Source organism: Pituophis catenifer, unplaced genomic scaffold (assembly GCF_029215685.1).
Source record: "Pituophis catenifer annectens isolate HBS135680 unplaced genomic scaffold, rPitCat1.0.hap2 SCAF_3, whole genome shotgun sequence".
Classification (NCBI taxonomy): domain Eukaryota; kingdom Metazoa; phylum Chordata; class Lepidosauria; order Squamata; family Colubridae; genus Pituophis; species Pituophis catenifer.
The window spans coordinates 188,383,104-188,410,195 of NW_027256883.1; positions in this window are offsets into that span (position 1 = coordinate 188,383,104).

The following is a 27,092-nucleotide window of genomic DNA, read 5'->3' on the forward strand; positions in this document are numbered from 1 at the left end:
GCAAATTGATAACATACGTATGATGCTCAACAGACAACTGAATGCAGAGATAATTTAATAGAAATCTGTGCCGTATTATCAGATTTGTTTTCATTTTTCATTTTTCTTCCTCATTTACAGCCTGCTTTCTAATTTCTCTGTTGGTGTTTATGTTTGTTTCGAGATAGCTTCTCCTCTGCTTTCAATTACACAGCTTTATATTGCTCTATAACTTTGGACATGAAATGTTTCCACGAGGTTTCATTTTCAAGCTGAACATATGGGAGTGAGTCTATTCAGGCTATGGAAATATGAGGAAGGAATGAAAACAGTGATGGTGATCTTATCAATACTTCTAAGTCGCCCCTTTGCCAGGATAGGTAGGCAATCATTTCTAGAAGGACAGAAATGAACAGCATAATATGTTAAATCCTCCTCTCATCTTCAAAGTGGCCTCAGAGCAGTGGTGGGATCCTACCAGTTTAACAACCAGTTTGCTGAGCGTGCGCTTCGCACAGTTTGCAGAAAATTGAACTTCCACATTGCTGAGAGCAAGGAAAACAGCTGACAAGCGGCAATCCACTCTGCCACTCTGATCAGCTGAGCTTCGAGAGCAGAAATATAGGTGAGTATAACACGGGCAGGCGGGCCCACTTCAAAGAAAGAGAGAACCGGTTTGCTCATGGCTGAAAATTAGAGCTAATGGTTCACCCGAACCAGTCCAAACCGGTAGAATCCCACCACTGCCTCAGAGTGTGTTTTTTCTTTTTTTATTCCCAAATTATACTTTTCCATTTAGACTCCCTCAAGTGCTCCTATCTATTTCAGGCAGTGTGCTTCAGATTGTCGTAGGCTGACTCCAGTAGTCCATTGCCTAGTTTTCAGAGGAAGGAATATCCCTTCGATTCAATCGGTATGTACCATGCTGTCTAATATTTTAAAATAAGACTTTTTACCATGGTGCTATAATAGCGCAATAGCTATTTTTCTTGCTTTTCAAAGAGAAGGTTGGTGGTTTGAATCCCAGCAAAAAAATTATATTATTGTTTTTCCATTGAGTTCCCTACTTTTCCCTTTGCTTTCTTTTAAAACCAATCAACTATCCAACCCCCAGTAGTGCTCTCTTTCACAGATTTTTCAGTCACCTGAAGTAGAAGGCTTTCATCTTTGGAAGAAGAAAACCACAATGATCAGCCTCGTTCTTTCCTCTTTAGGACTTTGAGGCAGTTCAGTTGGTTGATCCATACCTATGAGCCAGTGGTGGGATTCAATTTTTTTTACTACCAGTTCTGTGGGTGTGGCTTGGTGGGCATGGCATGGCTTGGTGGGTGTGGCTTGGTGGGTGTGGCAAGGGAAGGATACTGTAAAATCTCCATTCCCTCCCCACTCCAGGGGAAGGTTACTGCAAAATCTCCATTTCCTCCCAATCAGCTGGGACTCAGCTAGAGTCAGAGAATAGATGGGGGTGGGGCCAGTCAGAGGTGGTCCGAACTACTCAAAATTTCTGCTACCCATTCTCCAGAACTGGTCAGAACCTGCTGAATACCAGCTTTGCTGTGATCCAACTGTAACAGAATAACACTTCTGCATCTGTTTGTTTGCTGAAAGATGTCACCTTCACTATGTAGACCAAAGCAAGATATCAACTCCATGCAAGGGCAAAACTACATTTAATAATACTGGATATAATAACAAATCTGACTGTATTTTACTTTCTTCCTCATCCCTATACTCATGTGAATGAGGAAGATATTTAAATTTTTTGTGCCTAACATTACTCTTATTTGGGGTTTAATAAATACTTTCTCCTACTGGCATAAGTCTATCAGGGTCATCTTCCTTACTCTCTATAAGAGAGGAGGGTGCATTTGTGTATAGAGAGGACAAATGTCAGGAGAAAGGAAGTTTGGTGCAGCATGTAATAAATGACCAGAGCGTGGATTCCAATGCACGAACAGTGGAAAGCTGAGTAGAGTGGTAGAGATTAAGAGCCACAGTCAACTGGCAGCTGGTAACAAACTTTCTCCCTCTCAGCCAAAGACTGAAAAATGCTAAAGTCTCTGTAGCATCTCAGGAAAGAGGCAGGTAACACTTGGCTGAAAAGACTGAAAACACCACTAGCAATCAAGTAAGTGTAATTTAGGGTAGCTAAAAGGGAGGACAAGGGAGGCTAATGAGATCCTAGAATTCAGGCTGAGGACTTTCCCCACTTCACCTAAAACCTGACTGTGATCTGTCCAGTTCCCACCTAGGAACTCATCACACACATCCATTTTCAAATAATCAGTTGGTCTGGCTGATGCAATTAATAATGTATAACTATTATTTGTGTGATTTGGAAACTATAGGTCTGTGCTGATAATAATAATAATAATAATAATAATAATAATAATAATAATAATAATAATAACAACAACAACAACAACAACAACTTTATTATCAACGAAATTCACTTAACACCCAAAGACCAGGTCCAACACACATAACAATCCCCAAACACACTCCCACCCACCACAATTCCCCACCCCTAAACCACCCAAACATCCACACAACAAACTAAGTAATACTGTCCAACAGCTCACTGATCGTGGCCCTTTAGTTCATTGTTGAGTGCAATTATAGCTCTGGGATAAAAACTATTCAGAAAACGTGATGCCTTCTAAAATTGTATTTTATATTCAGTTTAACATCTGCTACTATTTGAAGATATCTTTCTTAGGTACTTTTACCAAGTTAGGTAAAATCCAATCTTTTATTGGTCAATTTAATTTTTGCTTTGTAAACAAGGAATGTTATATTCATCACTGCTAAATTTCATTCTGTATTTTTTTTTAGCATCTCTGCTGGTAGGATCACCTAGCTGATCTTGATGGGCCAGAAGCTAAACATGATTGGGCTTGATTAGTACTTGGATAGGATTCCACTAGGGAACCACAGAGCCGTAGATTAGGCTGGGAAATTAAGAAAGCAACTGAAAACCAGTTCCATTCTGTTGCCAAGACAACTGCATAGACATATCCATATGTCTGACTCAAGGGCATCCTTTTTATTCCAGCCCATTTCTCTAACCTAGGAGCATCATTTTGAAGTCTATTTCTGTCTTCTAAGGTCTTAGTTATCTCAACTAGTTATGTGCCATCTGTAAACTTGATAAACACTCTGTCTTCTTAATCCAAGACAATAATAGAAATGTGAAAGATTAGAGTCCCAGATTAGACTAAATTTTATGGTTCCTGGTTAGGATATGGTGTAAGTCTAACAAGTTGTTCAGGCAATATATGTGTTCTATCATTTTAAATGTATTCTGTAACTTTAAATGTAATGCTGAGTAATTGTACTGCTGAGTCATTGTAATGACTAATGACTGCTGACTAACTGCTGACTGCAATTATCATAATTGTACTGTTGAGTCATTGCACTGCTGACTTCACTTATCTTAAGTGGATAATTACTAGTGTAAACTGTATATAAGGAGAGAGCCGAGCTATAGTCATTGTTGGACCTGCTCTCATCATTGCTTGATTTGCTGCTTGACTGGAACTGTTGATTGGAACTGTTACTGTTGTGTGTGAAGGAGCTCTCATTGTGGATGGATATGCTACCATCGTGATTTTTTACCAGCGTTGAATTGCTGTTTATTATCTATTGCTGTTTGTCTGGTAAGAAGATATCTGTAACTTCGGACTGATTTGAATGGCTAAAGACTTGGATTGATTAAAAGACTATGCAATTGTTTTTCACTACAAAGTAAAAACTGTGTTAAACCAGTTTGTATGTATTGTATTCATTGCTCTCAGTACCGTTTCTCTGTGCACTTACTCTTCTGGTTGGTAACACAACAATATCCTTTGATATTTCATTTCAGCTTGGATAAAAAAATAATTGGGGAACACTCACTGAGTTTGATTTTTGATTCAATTACCTATCCAATTAATTGGTATGCCATCAACTGAGACTTAAGATGAATTCTATAGATGTTTTAACTCATGAAGGATGCCAAAAACCATATGGATGAATTTTTTGTACTTATTTTTAGAATTAGAAACATTTAGGGAGTTTAGTTTTTATGAATTCCAATGCAGATTTACCCAATTGTTAATTTCTGGTCCAATGTCCGCATGAAAACACATTTTTCCTTCAGTTTTGCAAATTCTTTGCAATGCAAGAATTTGGCTTAAAAACAATCAAATGCTTGAAATGAAGATTTTAGGATAAAGCACTTCTAGAAATAAATCTATGCATATTTGTGAGAAAATACGTTCAAAATACATATTTATTTTATGCATATGCATTTTTGTACAGATGTTTTTAATTGCACATATCATGAGCACATAAAAATCAACAGGAAAGTAAATGGCTTGATTTGATCATTTTTTTACTGAATTCTTTCCTTCGTAATATCTAGCTATTAGAACGTACAAATGAAATTGTGATATTCCATCCAATATGAACAAGTTGGAATGAGGGAGCAGCTAGAATAATATCATATTCTACAGTATGATAGCTACCGTCTGTAGAGGTGCAAAGTTTGAATATTCAAGATTTGAGAAAGTAATATACTTCTGGGCAGCTCAGGTGATTCTCTAGTACTAAGATTGAAGACCATATCAACAATATGCACATACTGTTACATACATACAATTTATGTGCCATTAATATAAAACATGGGAAACATGAAGTGAAAGGCAGTCGGATAACTTCTACTGCTACATGGAATTTTGAGGACTGTTGTCATTAGTTGCTTCTTTTTTCTTCCACATTTGTGCTTAATTGATTGATTTCCTTATGGAAATTTCTAGAATCCTTATAATGAGTCAAGGTAATTTCAGCTGCTTATTATCTAAATAAGGGGTCTCCAAACTTGGCAACTTTAAGACTTGTGGACTTCAATTCCACAAATCTTAAAGTTGCCAAGTTTGGATACTCCTGATCTAAATGCATGAAACAGTTGAAAGGCCACTAAGAAAACTTACATATACTGAAACATCTATAGAAGAAGAGTAAACCAAAAGATTAAAATCAATGGAAGACTGGAGAATCTAAAACTGTGAGAAACAGTTTCATCAATTGCCATGATCTAACGTTGTAAGATTCAGCCTTCAACAAGTAAATCCTGCACTCTGTAAATAAGCACTGAAGACTGAATGTTTATCTTATGAACTTTCCCTGCTCTTAATTATTATGTTTACCTGCTTATGCGTTTGTTTTTTTTTAATGCAGCAATAATATTCTCCAACTGTGCAAGGCAAAAGTATACATTGGCCTCTGTGGTCAACCTCTGATTCTTAGAAAAGGATTTTGAATAACCAAGAAAAATTAGTGTCAGGCTGTTAAGAAAAATACTAGTTCTATATTAGTGGATAAACCTAGACCAGTGATGGCTAAACTTTTTGCTGTTGTGTGCCAAAAGGGAGGGGAGCATGGGGTGATTGCGCACGTGCATGTCCACACCCATAATTCAATGAACTCCCCCATGCATGTGCATGCTGCCCCCCCGCCGACCCCCGCTTTTGGCATGTGATGGCACGGTGGGTCCAGTAGCCCGTTTTTTTGCCCTCCCCAGGCTCCAGAGGCTTTCTTGGAGTCTGGGGAGGGTGAAAACGGCCTTCCCCATCCCCCAGACGCCCTCTGAAGGCCAAAAACAGCCTGGTACCTTCCTCAATAGTGGTGACTGTGAGAGGGATCTTGGAATCCTAGTGGACAATCATTAAGATATGAACCAGCAGTGTGCTGCAGCTGCCAAAAAAAGCCAACACAGTTCTAGGCTGCATAAACAGAGAGATAGAATCAAGATCACGTGAAGTGTTAATACCACTTTATAATGCCTTGGTAAGGTCACACTTGGAATATTGCATCCACTTTTGGTCGCCACGATGTAAAAAAGATGTTGAGACTCTAGAAAGATTGCAGAGAAGAGCAACAAAGATGATTAGGGGACTTGAGGATAAAACATATAAAGAATGGTTGCTGGAACTGGATATATCTAGTCTGATGAAAAGAAGGACTAGGGGAGACATGATAGCAGTGTTCCGATATCTCATAGGTTGCCACAAAGTAGAGGGAGTCAAGCTATTCTCCAAAACACCTGAGGGTAGGACAAGAAGCAATGTGTGGAAACTAATCAAGGAGAGAAGCAACTTAGAACTAAGGAGAAATTTCCTGACAGTTAGAACAATTAATCAGTGGAACAACTTGCCTCCAGAAGTTGTGAATGCTCCAACACTGGAAGTTATTAAGAAGATATTGGATAACCATTTGTCAGAAGTGGTGTAGGGTTTTCTGCCTAAATAGGGGGTTGGACTAAAAGACCTCCAAGGTCCCTTCCAACTCTGTTATTCTATTCTATTCTTATATTTATTGAGTGTTTGCAAGAGAGGTAGAACCCTCACTTCCAGAGAAGAATCACAGTGAACTAAAGGAGTGGGGAATGGTATACAATGGAGATCGATGGCCAGATGAAATCTTGCCAGGGAAAGGAGAGATTGTGATATTGCCCGCAAGTAGTCCTCACAACTGGAGTAAAGCCTTGTGAATAAAGTGCAGGAACTAAAGCTACATTAACTAAATAGTGTTAATGTAGTCTATAACGCCATAAAGTTTGTCAAGCCTCATTTCTTAATCGCTTTCAGAAATTAACTGCTTTTTTTTTTTTTTTTTTTTTTTTTTGCTATTAGGAACCTTCACAATTGAAACTTTTAGAGCACCAGGGGAATTTCATTCAATCTTTAGTGGAAGAAGTTTTCAATACAGGTTTAAGAGGTTTTTAACATTTCTTTTGGAATAAAATGCAAAAGGATGATTGAAATATTGATTTTGGAAAGTTACAAATGAACTAAGGGTCCAGATTTTAATCTTTGTCATGGAAAAATGGTTTTGTCTTTTAAAAAAAGACAACATAGAGTGTGGTGAGTTTGAAGGTTGAATGCTAGAGGAAACCAGAAGGAACTAAAGATTAGAATTAAAGGCAAACAATTAAATTCAATTTACTAATACAGAATGGAGCAAAATATTTTAACATGGGTGTATTGAAGGATATTTGTGAACAAGGGACCTCAAAATCTCTGCTATTATGTAGATAGGTTGTGTTTAAAAGATGTTATGGAAAAGGAACAAGTTTTACCCAACATGATTGAGTCTGATTTGATTTGATCAGTGGATTTCAAAAACGAAAGGCTACAAGAATGATATGGAAAAGATGCTACACTGGACATACAAAAGAAACCAGCTGATATCTTAATGATTGATAAACTGGGATGAAAATCCATTGTATCTGAAGTCTAATGAATTGGAATCCACTAAGGAAAGCTTAACACACATACATTCAGATAGAATGTTAATCATTCTGAAATAGGAAATTAGATATGTTGCTGATATTTTAAGCTAGTCGTATGTGGAAAATCAAATGTAGGCCTCACTTTTAAAATTCTTATCTTCAACCCACCATTTGCTGCTTTGTGTTTTAGTTGCTGATACAATCCTACATCCCTTAATATAAAGGTCTTCAGGATCTCTAATTTATAAATCAGTACGGAGTCTTTGTAGTGAGTCAAAACTGATGATCCACCTCTTCTGGGGAAAATCTTGATCAATCTTTGGTTACAACAGCACAGTTTAAGATTTTTGGAAACAAACATTAACATACTTGATCTGAACATGCCTACATAGTTTTGTTCTCATTTAGCAACTTACTGCCTACAAATGCTTTGAAGATTATCTCTAAAGGCACACCTAGGAACAGATGCTTTCATGCCCTGCTGCACCATCTGTCACAGGAAATCATATAAGCTTCACCTAGAATGGCTCTTGGGAGATGTTGTAGAGCATGGCACTCAGAAGGCATGAAACAGAGGTCAAAACTTCCATAGCAAGCCAATACAACTATGGGCATCATAAAGTATGCCTGTTCAATTTATTTCAGGAATTTAAGGAACAAATGAACATGCTGCATTCTTGGAGCCACGTTCTGTCTCACCTGTCAACTAGTTTCATATTTTCATTATAATATATAGTAGGAAATGCACTCGCTAACTAGACCTAAGTGGCAATAGCAGAGATGCTTTCCTTGATTGGATATTTCTGACTTAGTCTGAGGACTAAGTGGGTCTTAGAAATAGTTAAATTAACTATTGTTAGTACTACTTCTTGAGTGACTGTGTTATCTGGAACTTAACCTTGTGAGAATGGCATGTTCCCTTTTTTATTTTTAATTATTTCTTGATGTATACGAGCCCCCTTTTACATGTATAATAGCTCTTTCAATCTATATTTTCTCATCTGTTTTTATTTATTTTTATTACTTAATGATACAATGAAGCAAAAGGATCAGCAGGCAATATGTGGTTGTTTAGGTAGTTTTTGCAGAGTTTAGTGACTGTTCAAAGTTACGATGACACTTATAAAGTAACTTTACTAATAGTCCTCACACAACAACCATTGCAGCAGCTCTACAGTCATGATTGCCATTTGTATGCTTTACAGTTTGCTTCTGATAATCAGGATCGGTGGAGAAACTGGAAATAAAATCACAAGTCACGGTCGCATGCTGACATCACCATTGCAATGAAAGTGATGTCATAAGTTTATTGTGGTCACTTGTCTGACTTAATGACAATGTCATTTACCCATCTATTCATAGGAATTATGGAAAAATATTGCTCAATGCCCTTGGTAATTATTAGACTGAGAAAAGTTGTACTAGCTGAATCTCTTTTGGATTAGCTGACTTTTCTGTGTATTTAACTATGCTGATGACGCCAAATTAGAATTGCCACAATGGCAAGTGAACCAGTGAAAATCCAGTCAAAAACATGAACTCCAAAATGTTCAATTTGTCTTATGCCCAAATAAATTAGACTAGGAAGGCAATCTCATTTATTTACGTTTATATTTTTCTTTTAAGTTGTAATGTAAAGTGCAAAGAAACTTCCAAAACTGCAGTAAAGGCTGTAATTTAAAATCTAATAACAAAATAAAATAAAATGTCTATCTGCCTGTTTAACTTGTCTATCTTGTGTGTGTGTACTTTACTGTTTTAATAGAAGTCTCTGGATGCATTGTTTTCACACAGCAATAAAATCAGTATCGATATAAGATCAGCCTAATAATATAAGTTATACAAATCTATTACCAGAAATTGATTTACCTGTATTAAAAATAAACATTTTAAGGTTTATCTATAAGATCACTAAAAGTTGACATCAACTTGTTGGTACATAATCAAACATTTTAAGGTCAAGTTCTTTAGAAAGGGACACCATACATAAAGGTGTTCCATTTACTCTTGACCCAAGTTTAATTACCTTTTTTTCAAGTTCAGCCAAGATCACTGCTACTTAAGTAGGAAATTTCAGCATTACACTGTTATTGCTGCATTAAACTAAAACTCGTTGTGCTGGAGCCTATAGGCTCTTGAATGTAGATCTAGATCTTTGGAAACTTTTGTGTCTAATCCAAATTCAAGAGGGCTGTTCTGTAAGTAAAATGGGAGGAATAAAAAGTGAATCAAGAGAATTCTCTTTGAATCGTTGCTCACCTTCAACTCAGAATCACCCTGAGTAATTTCTTTTCACACCTTGAACATGTAAACAACTCAAGGGTTTAGGTTAACTAAGGCATTGTTTATTTTAGATGGTTGGTTGATTACATCCTTATGATCCTTATAATAGTGGGAAAACAATGGAACAACAAATGCAATTATGTGTGTGGTCCAAAGGCCATACAATTTGAAAGGGTGTAGGAAAGAGAATGATGTCAAGAAACAGATAGGATGTAAAGAAACTAATGAGCATATCAGTCAGTCAATCAAATCCAGATAGTGCCACCATGGTTCCTTTGGGTAAAACAGGGAAAAATAAGTTCAATAGTTACATTGTTAAAATAAGAGCTTGACCTGTAGTTAACCACCATTTTCAGCTTTTGGTCATCATATAGTTACAAAACAATTTTCCTTTGTGCATTAATAAAAGTGGGAAAGTATCCCTTAATTTGATATCAGTTACACTGTATGCTCCCAGAAGGAAGCAATATTAATAAAGTTGATCCCTATTCATTTTACATAGTTGATTTTAGAACTGGATGGTATCCTTTCCACCTTGGCTTTTAATCTGTGCAGGAAAAGTAGTCTTTTAAGACAAGTATTATAAATGATCCAGGTATGCTTAAGGGCACTTACTCATAGCTGTATTAATGTGCACTCTGTTCATCCTTGAGTTGGCAGCAAAGTATGTCAACATAAATTGCACTACCTCCATGGCCTATGTTTAATATGCCTCAGCAATGATGCCAGTGATGCTGTCCTTACAAATTTAAAGCAGGGCAGTTTTAGGGCAACAATTGGTGAAGGCCCTAGATTTTTTTCTCCTTTAAGTCAGCATCACCTGTCAGCAGAACAGATCAATCACCCATCACTCTTCATAAAATGTAGCAGGGGATGATACATGATACGAGAAAATGTATTCGACAATGGTGCTTTATTCGATGTAGAAAAGTTTTTGATAGATACAGACACACAAACTCGTAGCACTCCTATAGAACATAGATATTCCCAAGGAATGGTGAGACAGAGGAAGGTGAGCCTGAAAAGAGAGCAATAGCATTTAGACTTATATAATGCTTTACAGTGCTTTACAGCCCTCTAAGTGGTTTACAGAGTCAGCATATTGCCCCCAACAATCTGGGTCCTCATTTTACCTACCTCAGACGGATGGAAGGCTGAGTCAACCTTGAGCCTGGTGAGATTTGAACTGCTGAACTGCAGCTAGCAGTCAGCTGAAGTAGCCTGCAGTACTGCATTCTAACCACTGTGCCACCTTGGCTCAAGCTCACGGAAACCTTGACAAGGTTCCCTCTTACATCATCCCAGATACTTCTAGATTCCCCCCCCCAACATTAGCTAGACATTGTTTGTTTTACACAGAGTTTATTTAGCCAAGCAATACAGAAAATAGCATTAAATTACAGTAACAACCTAGTTCCACTTCTCCTGGGTCTGCCATGAATGAAACAATGCAGCTATCAGATGAAGCAGAGAGCTATTTTGTTCATAGCAGACACAACTGGGAGGCTCTGTGGTGTGTTCATTTTCCCCTGGACACAAATTTTGCTGAATGAACCATCTATGATGACTCAGTAATGTTGTGGTCAATGATGTGATCAGAAGCTGGGATCGATTTATTGCCTGTTTTAGATTGCTGTTATCATGACTCTTGGTCACTGCCAAGGACTTATGACTTCATGAATTTAATTCCTAAATTCAGGATTTTAATCATATTGGCTTCACATTTAGGAAAACTTCTCATTAAGGAAATTATGTTACATAGAATGGATATCTCATGAGTTGCATATAGACCTCCAACTCCCATTGTGCACCCACCATGTCACATCCAGATCATATTGTTAACATTTGGTGTCAAAATAACCAGTTTTGGGCAGCATGAATAGTTTCATTTATCCTTAAATGATAATGAAAATGAATGTATTAAGCCATTTTAAGGCAAAATGCATCACATTGCATTTATACCTCCCATACTCAAATCAAGAAATAGGACAAAATATTTTATCTTTGTTTGCATACCTTCATTAATGGACACGCTTACTTGCAGTCCTCAAAAACCTCACATTCTAGGCCAATAAGACACCTTAATATGACCACTTGTTCAAATTGTGCTTCACCAGTATGATGTCCGAAGAAGCTAAATACTCTTCCTTTTTAACCACTTTATTCACTTTAATAGTTTCATTAGCATTGGTGCTCATTAGATTGCAGGTGTTTGTCATGCTTGGGAGTCCATGTCCAGTTTGGCTGGTATGTCCCATGTAGTCCTTCCTGGAACAGAAAATATTGGTAATAGTAACTCTTGTCTTATATGAGAAACTATAAATAGGAGAAACTATGCAACATGCTTTATCATGGGTTGCCTTTGAAAAGTATCTGAAAACTGCAGGTGGTCTTAAAGGAAGCAGTGTATCTTCTGGTATATGAGACTCATAACATCTGTACAACAATAAGTGTCTGAGTACAAAGCAGGCCTGAGGAGAGGGGGGTGCAGCCGGTACATTGTTCTGGGGCCCATGGGGCTCAAAGGGGGCCCATGAAGGGGAAATTTTTTTAAAAAAATTACAAAACCAAATTTTTTAAAATAAAAAATAATATTGGATATATACTTCATATTCTATACTTTGTGTGTATAGTAAAACCACCTTGCAGCCTTGTTTGACATAACCTCTATTAATCTGAAACTCAGTGAACAGTTATTTATGTAATTTATTGAATTTTAATTTCATTACTTATTTATTTAAGTTTGCAAGTTTAGTTTTATTTCATTTATGGATATATTTAGTTTATGAATGGTTATGAAATGTCATCTCAAAAATCTGGAGCTCAAAAACGCAAGGAAAAACAGAAGCATGATGAGATTAATAAAAAGGGGCGACAAACGCTTTTTCAGTTTGGTGTTAAATGCAAAACAAGCGAAACTAACCAAAATAAAACTTTAAATTCAGAACAATGTGAGACAAGTGCAAAACTGAAACAAAGGCCGGAATCTCATGAGGCCAGTTTGGATTTTCAAGAAACATCAAATCAAGTAAATTCTCAATTTAAGATTTAGAGAAACAATTGTTAGTGATGAGAGTACTTCACTGTCTACAGAATCTGGGCATGGCTGAGATAGTGAAGAGAAAAGTAGGTCCAATACTGGAAGTGATATTGGACTTCTTATAACAGATGTGCCTTCTCAATTGGAAATAGAAAACTATGTTATTAAAGGTCATACTGGCTTTCCTAAAACATTTCCCAATGATATAGATAACCAGGTTTTTCCCGAGAGTATTCTAACATTTCGAAGTTTAGTATTAAATTCATTGCTTATGTATATTGTTTCATTATTGTTTATATACTAATGTGTATTGTTTTTATTATCTTTTACAGAAGTACCTGTCCTCTTTTTAATATATTTGCAAGTATTCTTGAATGTAATTAATAAATGTACAATTATGACATTACTGATTTATGTGACCATGTGTAGGTGAGGGGGCCCATATTAGTCTTGTTCCAGTACTTAATAATCCTCTCGGCGACCCTGGTTCAAAGAGCTAATTTTAATTTATAAAGTCCTTCATGACTTGGCTTCCAGTTATCTTTAGGACTATCTCCTTCAAGTAGAATTTTCCAATCACTCCTAAAATAGGGGTGTTTATGGTCCATGTAGTGTATTGTCTATTGATGTCTCACTCATATGGAATAGTCTTCCCACAGAGATTCAGAGGGGTCCTCCTTCTTTATGTACATTTAAAAAACCAGTCATCCTGGAACTATTTTACAAACCTGTAAATTAATCTGTCATCACTGATGCTAAATTTTGAATATTTATCTTTTGTATTATTTGTTATTATATTGTAAACTGCCAGGGACAACTTTGAAATGCCACAGTAAATAAAATTGTAAATAAACAGATAAGACAGTGTTTACTAGTGATGGCTTATTTCAATATTCTTTGGAAATCTGATGAAACAATTATAAACACACATACTGAGATAAATATAAGTATAAATCTAGTTTGCCACCCTTATTTGTCACAGTTTAACTATTAACCACATAGCATAAGACAGGTGCTAATGTTTTGATTTGTTACAAAATGTGGTGAAAGGCTATCAGATAGGACAATCAAAGTTTTCAGTTTCTCAGAAATGTTGGTCTTAAAGTCAAAACAAGTAAAATGGATGAAAATGGAAAATGGATTATATTTTATTAATATTATTATTTGTATAAAAGCATGTATTATAAATACATTAAATGGATACAAATAAAAGGAAACATTAGGACAGGGACAGTAGGCACACTGGTGTGCTTAAGCATGCCCCTTAAAGACCTCTTAGGAAGGGGTGAGGTCTACAGTGGACAGTCTAAGTTTAAAGTTTTCGGGGTTTGGGGAAGAAACCACAGTCAGGTAGTGCATCCCAGGCGGTGAGAACTCTTACTGAAGTCGTATTTTCTGCACTCTAGTTTGGATTGGTTTACCATGAGTTTGTATCTATTGTGTGCTCTTGTATTGTTTTGGTTGAAGCTGAAGTATTCATTGATTGGTAGGACATTTAGCAGATGGTTTTATGTACCATACTTAGGTTAGACCGAAGACAGCGAAGTTCTAAGTTGTCTAAGCCCAAAATTTCAAGTTTGGTGGCATAAGGTATTTTGTTGCGAACAGAGGAGTGGAGGACTTTTTTTGTGAAATATCTCTGGACTCGTTCAATTGTATTAATGTCTGATATGCAGTGCGGGTTCTAGACAGATGAGCTATATTCAAGAATTGGTCTGGCAAAAGTTTTGTATGCCCTACTTTATAGTTCAATATTACTGAAAAAGAAGCTACCATACCCTCTCTGTCTCTCTCTCTCTCTCTGTCTCTCTGTCTCTCTCTCTCTCTCTCTCACACACACACACACACACACACACACACACACACACACACCAAGTTTCTCTGGTGATATTTTTAATCTGAATTTATTATTTAATTAACATTTGCTTTTCTATCATGCCAACACCCAAGGACAGCTTAGAACAATTACAAAATATAAAGTATAAAGCAGATCAAAATTAAAATCAAAATCAATTGACTTAAATAAAAAAAGTTTGGCTAAAGAGAAGTTTTGTTCTAGTAGGATATAAAGTTTTGAGTTCTGAAGCAAAAAAAGTGTTTCACAAACATTCTGTCTGTACTTTAGATATCTGATGATGCTTCTCTGAACCTTTTTCTGGGCTTACATAATAACACTTATTTAATCCAAAAATATACATTCTTGGAATTGCACAATTATCAACCAAGTCCAGGAAAAGTTGTGGCTGACAATTGCAGTGAGTGCCTCCACATGCTCACTGCACAGCATTTTCCCCATTTCTGAATAGCAATAGCAATAGCACTTAGACTTATGTACCGCTTCATAGTGCTTTTACAGCCCTCTCTAAGCAGTTTACAGAGTCAGTCATTTTACCCACCTCGGAAGGATGGAAGGCGGAGTCAAACTTGAGCTGGTGAGATTTGAACTGCCAAACCGCAGCTAGCAGTCAGCAGAAGTAGCCTGCAGTACTGCACTCTAACCACTGCGCCACTTTGGCTCTATTTTTCACTGTCTTCTTTAATACTGACAATGTGCACTTCATTCAAAAGTGCTTTCCATAGAGCAGGAGAAAGTAACCAATGGTTGAGGTTTTAGCAGTGGGGCATTCTAAAGAAGGGCCTGCTGATCTAACCAGGTAGGATCATCTGAAAAATGCTATCCTGTGGATAATTCTTTCTTGCATTGATGTTAGAACAGAGAAATTGCAAGATATCTCTACTCTCCAAGCTCATAGCACAAAGGGACAAATACACAACAACTTTATTTCCCAGAAGCTCATTTTCAACATCAACCCATCAGTGAAGAAAACATGAACAAATAAGAAGTTCCCAGGTTCAGCTGCCTTATCGGCAGCAAAACTGAAGCATTTTAGCCAAGTCAAGATTGAAAAATTTGGAACTGTTTTCAGAACCACAAGTCAGCAGATGTGCTTTTGTATAGATCGGATTCAAGGTTCTTCCCCCCCCCTTTCAAACTGCTATTTTTCCTTGTTACTCCTTCAGTTTCAGCCTTTTTCTGTCTGCTTTTTTTCCCCCTTTTGTGTCTGCATTTTTAAACCCATATTGGAGACACTTGTTGCCTACTCCCCTCTGATCTTCCTTGTGCTTTTGCCAACTCTTGCTGCTGCCAGAGAATAAAAATGCCTGAGATGTATCCTTCCTTTCAGGTCACTGTTAACTTGGCTGCCTTGTGGGGTGACAAAGCCATGACCATCATGAAGAAATCAAAGACCACAACAAAAGAACAAACATTAGTGTGAGGACCTAAACATAAAGCAAATACTAAAGCCCACTGAGGTGACAGCAAAGGGGCTTCAAAGCATTACTCAATTCCCAACCCTTGATTCACCACATCAAAGGCTAATGCTTCAAATGGCATCAGACTGAGATGATAGTGGTGTTGGAAGCAAAGATAGAAATAGTCAAGGAGCAATGACATCCTGTTCAAATGATTTTAGCTCTATCAGCAACTTGCAGAGAAATAGGCTCAGCATTCACCTGTAAAATCAATTTGGATCATTATGATGACTAAAATTTATTTATTTATTTATTTATTTTAAATTTATATACCACCCTTCTCCCTGAGGACTCGGCGGTGTACAGCCAGAATTAAAAAACATAAAATACAAATATTAAAAAACAATTAAAAATATATAAATTTGGCCCAAAATTAAAAATACAAACCAATTAAAACATTTAAAATTTCTTCTTAAGCCAGCCCGGCTTGCTGGAAAAAGTGGGTTTTAAGGGCACGGCGGAAGGCACTAAGGTCTTGGATTCTCCTTATCTCTGGGGGCAACTGATTCCAGAGGGTAGGTGCCCCCACAGAGAAGGCCCTCCCCCTGGGGGTCACCAGCCTACATTGATTGGCTGATGGCACCCTGAGGAGGCCCTCTCTGTGGGAGCGCACGGGACGATGGGAGGTCGTCGGTAGCAGCAGGCGGTCTCGAAGATAGCTAGGCCCGATGCTTTAAAGGTGGTAACCAGCACCTTGAAGCGCACCCGGAAGACCACTGGGAGCCAGTGCAGCTCGCGCAGGAGCGGTGTTGCCATTTCACTTCCCACTCCCCCACTCCAATGTATCTGAAGATTCAGATTGGAGTTGAGAGGTAGTGACTGACTGACCAAAATCACTCGATGAACTCCACAGCTGAAGGGAGATTTAGACCTGGATTTCCCTGATCCAAAATAGCATAACCATCACGCCACATTGACAAGTATTATTTTCTAAGATCTGAATGTGGAAAGTAAAGGATAAACATATAACTGAGCTATGCAAGCATATCAAGCCTGGGTTCACGCCATGCAAAACCATGTTTTTAATCATGGTTTATTAAAACCAGAATTTTCTGTGATTATAGGATTATTTTAAGAGATTTATTCTATCTCAGTTTTTAATACTCTTGGTAGTCACAGGTAATAACATAAATAAGGTATATAATAATAATAATTACAAATATTAATTTATAATTAATATTAATTATAATATTAATTTAATTATAATTAAAACTCATGTTGGCACAGATCACTCAATCAGTCCCCAAAGGCCTTCTAAATATGCGGTACACTATATCATAAACCATTTTTTGCTAATTACATTGCTAAATTCAGAAACAAAACCCAAATCTAAAAGAATAATTGTCATCTAAATTTTGAAAATTGATGAATGGATAAAATGAATGGATAACAAGATGCAAACACTGAGTTTCATGGGGTTATTCCTATGGCAGTAACCACAATACAGCAGCCTGTATGTGATATGAGAAGAAGAAGAAAAATAGAAAGATAACATTTTAGCACAGTCAAGCAAAGAAACCGGAATTCTGCTTTTCAGTAAGAAGGAAGATTCATTCTCTCCATTTTGAACGGCATGTATTTCTTTGCACACCAAGTATAACAGGCAAGAGGGGCCCTCTATAAAAGAGCCAAGCCTCTAGATAGGAGATTTTTCATTTGTTTGCCTCTTATAGAGAGAAGGGGAGATCAGTTCCCATTTGCATTGTCCCTATTTTGAGTAATTAATGTATGTGGGTAGTCCCCCCAACTCTTCTAAGGTAAAAAATGACCTTGTCAAAACTTAGATTACAAAATCTTAGTTACTAAGCAATGGAGAGGGCCCCACTGGGATGGCATCCCAGCTCCTGAAATGGTATGTATAGTAAAAACTAATAAAAATGGTGTCAGAGGCTTGCAGGCTTCCAAGTCCCCTGCTGTGTGACCCTCTGATCCCAATTTATTAGCTGAACCCAGGGAAGCAGACAAACCACTCTGGCTCCAGACTGTAGGCTCCAAGAAAGAAATAATGCAAGGCCCAAAGCAATGGCTCCAGAGGACAGGAGGGAAGGGGAGGGAACTTGCTGGAAAGTTTTCAAATGAAGCTGAAATGAGGGGGGGGAAGCGAGGCAAGATGCATCTGAGGAGCGAAATGGTTTGTAGATCTCTCAGGGATTCACTGAGCAATCCTCCCAACATGGAAGAAAAACCACTTTTTAAACAAAGGCAACCCATCTCTGCTTGGTGATTGCTCAGTTTCGGTTTCAGAAAGGAAGCCATTTTCTTATAAAATTCCATGTCCGGAACTTTTGCATTTAGTCCAGAAATCAATAGAACCCATAGGATGAATGGGCTGTTTCATTGCCTTCAGCCGAGAAGCTAATTGCAGGGCCCTAGTGCGGGAAAAAAAAAATCCAGAATGAAAATAGGGCCTTTTCTTTGAAAGATACAAGAAAACCAATCTGGATAGATGAGACTAGTATTCACAAGGGCTTTATTGTGCTTATTCCAAGATTTAATAGCACTAAAGGTATCCAATAGCATTGTAACATTGGTAATTTGTGTTCCACATAGGAACTGAGTTCCATTCCAATAACATGGTCACTAAGTGAAATGGTCACTAAGTGAATACAAGAGAGGGAGGGAGGGAGAGGGAGAGGGACACGGAGAGAGACTGACTGACTGACTGACTGACTGACTGTGGGGCTCACCGCTCTTCCATTTAGATAAAGTTCCCTTGTACAATTATGCCACTGTTACTTTCAGTCCAGTATGCATTGTTGCAACTGTCCACATCAGTTGGGAAATGGTGTATTTACGAATTATATTAAGATTTATATTGATATTGATTGTTTCCTGATTTCTTATTTGTACCCTATGACTATAATTAAGTGTTGTACCTTATGATTCTTGATGAATGTATCTTGTATGCACCAAAGACAAATTCCTTGTGTGTCCAATCACACTTGGCCAATAAAGAATTTTATCATCTATCTATCTATCTATCTATCTATCTATCTATCTATCTATCTATTGCCATTTATTTTCCTCATATTTGAAAATGATGGCTAACCAGAGGAACTGTTGTACATCAATATTTGCAAAATACAGGCCATACAAAATATGTGTAATAATACACAAATAAGCAAGCAAATAAGCAAAGTGGCTGTAGGGGAAGTCTTTAGGAATTTTGAATGTTTCCATCCTGAATTTACTTGTTACACACAAGGTTCATGTTCAACACCTATAAGGTGTTCTGTGGTGGAAACCATCTCCATCATTAACGTTTTAGGGAGACATAGTATCAGGGATCTTATTTTATGAGATTGACCTATTTTTCTAATGAGAAAATTGTGGGTGTGATATTTCAAAGAGCACAAAAAATGCATATCTGAACACACACCTGCATCACACATATGGTGAAACTATATATACATACATACATACATACATACATACATACATACATACATACACACACACACATACATAGATATTGTTGGGAAAGCTGCTATAGCACAATGTAGGCCTAAATAATTATTTAAGTGGCAAAAGCAATTCAACAATAACAAAAAGCCTCTTTTGAGATTTGCCATTTAAAGCAAGAAATAATGCAAGAGTTACACATGGTTTAAACTGTTTTATTTGATTTTGAGGTATAGATTAAAGAGTTAACAGCCATGGTACAAATGATTAACTGTTGCTTCTCTCACAAAACTGCAGATATTGACTTTGAAGCTAGTTGTATTTTTTTATTTGGGCCAGCACTGATTTGTTAGGGACTTACTGATACTTTATCTTGATGTTACAACATAGATTAGATGTGACTGTTCCTCCTCCATTGCAACTATTTAGTTGTGTCTCAATAAAAAGCTAATCTATTGTTTTATTTAAGTCAAACTGCAGCTGTTTTCACACATGGCGTTTAATGCAATGCCAGGTTGCATTGCATCTACTCCCACAGTAGGCTCTGTGCTTATTACATAATCATAAGAAACACAGAGGTATATTGGAACCTGCTGAACTACTTCAGACTATTTGTTCATCTAGGCTAAACAGTTTTCTCATTGCTTACTACAGCTCAAGCTTTTAGAGTAGTGTTAGTGTTATTCTCCAAAATAAATAAATAAATGAATAAATAACTTTATTGTCATTGTATGTGTATACACAGTATACCCATACAATGAAATTCACTTAACACCCAAAGACCAGGTCCAACACACATAACAATCCCCAAACACACTCCTACCCACCACAATTCTCCACCCCAAACCACCCAAACATCCACACAACAGATGAAATAATACTTTCCAACAGCTCACTGATGGTGGCCCTTTAGTTCATTGTTGAGTGCAATTATAGCTCTGGGATAAAAACTATTCAGAAGACGTGGTCTGAGTTTTAATTGTTCTGTATCTTCTGCGAGAAGGCAACAGTCCAAAAAGATTGTAAGCAGGATGGGAAGAGTCTCTGAGAATGTTATGCAACTTTCTCAAACAGCAAGATTCGAAGATGTCGTCCAAGGCTGGTAGCTGGAGTCCGATGATATTCTGGGCAGTTTTAATTATTCTCTGTAGAGCTTTTTTGTCCGCTACAGAGCTGCTCCCATACCATGCAAGAATGCTGTATGTCAGGACACTCTCAATGGTGCTGTGATAGTAGGACAGAAGTAGATGCTGATATAGATTTATCTTTTGGTATCCTTATGATATAGTGAATCTCCTCTTCAAAGGATTGCAACTGATGAATGATGAAAGGTTTGATTGTTTAGTAAATAGACATTAAATGTTCTCTCTGGGACATTTTTTTTTTTAGGACTGGACCATGTCCACATTACTATTAATCATTTCCTGTTCCAGCAGATTTACTTCTGGAAAACTAGTGGACTACCTTCAGAATAGTTGGGTCAGTATGGTCCAGTAGTGGGATTCACTTACCTTCCCTACCGGTTTGCAAATGTGAGCGTGCACGCAGGCCTTCTGCGCATGCACAGTAATCGTGCATTATGTCCGGGCGAGTGAGTGGAGCCTCCCGCAGTCATTGCTACCAGTTCGCACAATCCAGAAAGAACCTGCTGAATCCCACCACTGGTATGGTCTGAAGGAAGAATGGCATGGTCCATGTTTTCCTTAGTATCCAAAACCTTGTATGACTTTATTATTTAGTCAATAAAATGTGATTAACTTTTAATTAAAAAGAAAGATTCCTGGTGGCTAAAGGGGCAAAATAAGATCAGCAGATGCTGACCTAAACAGCACCTGCTGGGTCAAAATTAACGTTAATGTTTATATTAAAAATTAATATTTGTGTATCATTTCCATTATATATTCTTTTTTCTTTTTAGATATTCAAGAAGATGTAACTGTAAAGATGGGTAAAAAGACTGAAGCTGTAGGAAAAGAGAGAACCCAGAGGAATTTGAGGTCTTCCTGAGAAATATATTCCTAATAAAGTGCTTTAGTTTTAGCTAAAAAGACACCATTATTAACATGCAAGGTTAGCATGAAAATGCACAGGTTAAGTAAGTAGTTGTTATGTTTAGGCTGATGCAAGGGTCCAGTTTGAGTGAAAGGGAACTGCACAAATGTCAATATAGATAATAGGATACACCATATAGCAGATTGCTATGGAAATGCCACTGTTATAGGCATGTTGGGGGATTTTTTCACTTGCTTAGAAACATGTAAATGACCAAAAGTGAATTGGCCAATGTGATTGCACTGAACATTTGAAACGCTTGTCTGAAAATTAACTAGGAAAACTTGCTTGTATATGTTTCAGGGCCTTTCATGTGTCACATGAGACCATAGGAAGGAATCATAGAATCCTAAAATGTAAGAGTGTGAAGAGATTCTAGAAATCATCTAATCCACCCCACTGGATGATATCCAGCTAAAAATCAACTTCCTTCTAGTTTAAACCATTTTTTTTAAATCTAGGGCCCTGGAAGAATGCTAATGATTTCTTAATCTTGTATAGCTCTTCAGATATATCAAGATAGCTACCATGTCTCGAACAGATTTCCCTTCTGGCTAAACATATTCAGGGCCTTCTACCATTTTCAATAATTTTTTTTTTCTTTCCAAGCCCTTTATTTATTTCAGGGGTCCCCAAACTTGGCAGCTTTAAGACTTGTGGACTTCAACTCCCAGAATTCTGGGAATTCTGGGAGTTGAAGTCCCCAAGTCTTAAAGCTGCCAAGTTTGAAGACCTCTGATTTACTTGGTTCTCTTCTGAGCATACTTCAGTTTTCTAAAACAGACTGCCCAGGACTGGAGGTAAAGTTGCATACAATATTCCAGGTGCAGTCTGACCAATACAGAATAGAGAAAAACAAGGTTTCCTCTTGGTCTTGAAACTATCTTTCTATTAATAAAGCCAAGGGTAGCATTTGCCATCTAACTCTCTGTGATGAAAACATCACACTGTTGGCTCCTGCTCAGCTTTTGATTTACTAAGACACTAGATTCTTTTTGTCCAGTATGGCCCCACCAATACAATTCCTCCCACCCTATGAGCAGGATCATAGATAGACAGGTTTGCAGGAATGCAGCCTAAAGCAGCACTGAATTTGGAGTTTATATGAACCATCAAAGAGAAAATGAATAGTGGTTAGACAGGAACAAACAGCTTATAACTTGTGAGTTCATCTTTATTTGCTGGATTCCAAAATCTGTTTTCTCTTTTTTCTTTTCTAGCCAGACTAGAGAATTTTGCTTGGGGCCCCTTGTCATTTTATTCATATTACTTCTACTCATTAACTTCCAGTGACCCCTATAGTTGCTCTTGTATAAACAAATAAGAAACACTTTTCCATTCAACCTTCAATGAAGAGGCAATGAAACAACAATCCTCTTATGACAGTTGGTGAAAACAGCCAGACTTTATATGGGCTGTGTGTGCCTATGCATGTGGGCACAGAGGCCATTCCAAAATCTTTTGCTCTCACTTTCCCATGACTTGAGACTAACTATTCTAGCAGTTAAATGAATGATATGTTCTTCTTCATTGTTCAGCTTCAGAATCAAAGCTCCCAAGTTATTATAAAAATCATCAAGGCTGTTGCAAAAACGTCCAGTTCATCTTGAGAAAACCAATATCCATGTGGGTTTGGGGCTTTGATGGGAAATGTGTAATGTCACTTTTTTAGACCACAGTTCAATTCTCAGCATGGCTCATGGATGGGCCACCATAGAAGCCTCAAGAACTGTCTGTGCATCTGTATTCTGTGCCAGATGTTGCTTCTGCATTCTCTTTAAGGATAGCCCCTTCAATGTTGTGCAAAGGCTCTCCTAGCCAAAAGTGTCTGTTCTTCAAGCTGGAATCATGAGTCCAAGAGAACCTCCAAGTTGCACATTGGTATGGTGCAACCCATCCATCACTAAAGATGTTAAAGTCCTGGCTCTCAAAGCTCCATGCACCCTGAGCTACTTAGTCTTACCAGTGTTCAACCAAAGTCTATTGTCCCCCATCCAGATGCCCATAGTCTCTAGGGAATGCAAGAAGGAAGATAGCATCACTTGGGTCACTGGGCGTGAAGATGCAAAGTTGGATATCATCAGCATTCTGATGGTACCTCATCCCATGTTCACAGCTAATCTCACCCAGTGGCTTTATGCAGATGTTAAAAAGGACTGGAGAGAGTACCAAGCTCTATGATATGCCACAAAAAAGTGGCCATGGACTAGACCCAGGGGTGGGATCCTACCGGTTGAACAACCAGTTCACTGAGCTCTGTGCGCATGTGCACAATTTCTATAAAATTGAACTTCTGCATTGCAAACAAGGAAAGGAGCAACGAAAACAGCTGAGGAGGGCCAGTTCAATCTGCCACCCCTGATCAGCTGGGCTTCAGAAGCAGAAATAAAGGTCAGTATAACCCAGGGGCAAGCGGGTGGGCCCACTTTCACAGCAACAGAGAACTGGTTCACTCTTGGCAGGAAGTGGGAAGTACTGGTTTGGGTGAACCGGTCTGAACCAGTAGAATCCCACCACTGACTAGACCTCTCACTACCTATCAACAGCAGAGAAAACCAGTGCAAAACTGTATTGCCCAGATCCAAATCCTGCAGCTGGCCCAAAAGGATAGTTAATGGTATTGAAGACCACTGAGAAATCAAGAAAAGCAAGGATGGATGCACTATCCACATCCTGCTTTTGTCTGAGATCATCAACAAGTGTGATCAATGCTTTTTCTGTCCCAGAGTTAGGCCTGAATCCTGACTGGAAGGGGTTGAGATAATTCATTTCATTCAAGACTCTGCCAAGCCACCATTACTTCTACATCTTCTCTAGAAAGGGAAGATGGGAGCTGAATAAAAACTATCCAGACAGGTGGGATCAAGAGAGGGTTTTTTTTTTGAGGAGTGGGCAAACCAGGACCTCCTTAAAAGGTCCTAGAAATGTTTCTTCTATAGTAAACAATTCATTATTGCCTTAACCCACCTGGCAGTCATCATCCTGGAGGCTTTCACCAGCCAGGAGTGGCAGATCTAATTGACGGTGGTTGTTCTGACAACATCGAGGTCCCTATCCATTCTTCAGGTCAAAAAGGATTGAACAGTTTCCAAATGATTAGCTAAGTCCTTTAGCCAGGCATTTCTAATTCATTTATGGGTTTCAACTGGGAACAAATCCAAGTGACTTTGTCTGTCATGTGTTCAACAAATTCCTCTGCACAGTTCTGAAGATGATCATTCAAGACCTCCTTACTCGGGATGGACTGGGTGATCCTGATCAGGGTTGCCAGGTGACGCTCTGTTGACACAATAAGGATGGAGAAATAATGGTATTTCATCACTTTTACTGCCACAAGATAGGCCTCAATAGCAGCTCTAAGTCATGTCTAATCAGATTCATCCCTCGTTTTCCTCTGACTCTTCTCAAAACTTAGCATGAAAACTATCTCTTGCCAGGCCACAGGTGTGCTTGCCTCTTCTTCTGTTAAAAAAGTCTCATTCTTTTTCCCATTAGTTGATTGCTTCACTTGGAGACAATATCTTGGGGGAAAAAAGACAGATTCCCAAAGTTGCTGTTTGCATTTTTTAAAAATTCCAATACTGAAAAACAGGAAAATCTATTGTAAACAATCAAAAAGTATTACTGACATGTAAACACATATAAGGAAATATGTAAAGAAAAAGAGTACATAAAAGAGAAAAAAGTGCAGAAAACAATACAATTAAGGAACTATAGTTTTCAAAAACAGAATGTACCCCATGGACATAGCTTCATGAGAAATCCAGTATCTGCTCTTTATAATATAAACTCTTTAAACAAATCCCATTCAGTGTAATTATCTTTATAGGTAAAGTTCTTTTACAATTTAGTCAGGAAAAAAAAACCAGAATAATATTGATTTATTGATTGGTTGATTTATTGATTGATGCAAACACACAAATTGATAGTAATTGTTGGACAGATGCAAATGGTGGCTATAAATGACCTTAAAGACAAAATATAATTACCTGGTTATCAAATGTGTGGATCTTAAATAATAGTGCCATGCTCACTCCTTCTATTGTTGAATAGTCAAACAATTTTTTTTTTCTTGGCAGCTGGGTGAAAAAGAGGGAGAGAGATACACAAACTCAGTTGCTTATCTGAATGGGAATATGTTATCTTTTCCTCTCTCACACTTCACTGTAGATGATGGGGGAGGAATCAGAAGAGTTTAAAACCAAACTCACCTTCTGCTGTTGCAATGTTTATTATCTTTGAAATGAGCTGTGGCTTTTTGCAGTCTGCATGAACAATATATGGGAACAAAGGCTAAACAGTATTGTTAGCCAAAAACATGTATGTTTTCACAGGATTTAAGAGAAAACTATTCATCCTTTAATCTTCAGATAATTGTTGGATAAAAGAGGGTTGAAGAAAATTGGATGGGTTTTTACTTTTTTTTCTTTTTTGCTAGGGCTCATAAAAACTTTAAATAGTATGTTAAATAGTCTGATTTCTTGAAAGTTTACATTACAATAAACTCCTCTACATTCATTGTAATTCATCACAGGATTTGAAGATTTATAGAGACACCTGGCTGGAAAGAGATGGTATTAGTGAGTTGTTAAAATAAGACAGATAGATAGGCAGACAAACAGATGACAGAAGCCATGTACTGAAAGAGAGAAGGGGGGGGGGAAGGCAGAATTAGGATGATGATGGTTCTAAGGAGAAGTTTACAAACATTTTAAACAAGAAAACAAATGAAGTAGCTTCTTGTTGTCCTTGTGACCTTCCACCTGAGATGAGAGCACATTTAGAATAGAATAGAATAGAATAGAATAGAATAGAATAGAATAGAATAGAATAGAATAGAATAGAATAGAATAGAATAGAATAGAATAACAGAGTTGGAAGGGACCTCCCCTGCTTAGGAGGAAACCCTATACCACTTCAGACAAATGGTTATCCAACATCTTCTTAAAAATTTTCATTGTTGGAGTTCACAACTTCTGGAGGCAAGTTGATTAATTGTTCTGTCAGGAAATTTCTCCTTAGTTCTAAGTTGCTTCTCTCCTTGATTAGTTTCCACCCATTGCTTTTTGTCCTGCCCTCAGGTCCTTTGGAGAATAATTTGACTCCCTCTTCTTTGTGGCATCCCCTGAGATATTGGAACACTGCTATCATGTCTCTCCTAGTCCTTCTGTTCATTAAACTAGACATACCCAGTTTCTGCAACCGTTTAGCCACTAAAGGAGAAAAAGAAAAAAACCCTAGGGAAAATCAGATAGGAACATTTTATGTAATTGCTTTGAAAAGAATCAGTCTATCTGACCGGGAGCAGGTCAGAACAGAAACAGAACAGAAACACCTGAAGGGCCACAACTGTGTTTAAAACAACTAGTTATTATAGGTAGAATTAAAAACCTGCACAGCTAAGGCTTATTGCTAAATTAATGAATGGGTACTGGGAAATATGTCCCCATATATTCAGTGGGGATTAAATGGATAGATTCATACATATTCATTTATTTTTTATTTATTTAGTTAGTTTGTCAAACATGCACGAGATAACAGGAATAAGTATAAACATGGATATTAAGGGTATGGGTATGAATAAATGGGAACAGTAGGACAGGGATGGTAGGTACGGTGGTGCTCTTATGCACACCTCTTACAGACCTCTTAGGAATGGGGTGAGGTCAACAGTAGACAGTTTAAGGTTAAAGGGGGGTTGAGGATATAACAACAGAGTCAGGTAGTGTATTCCAGGCATTGACCACT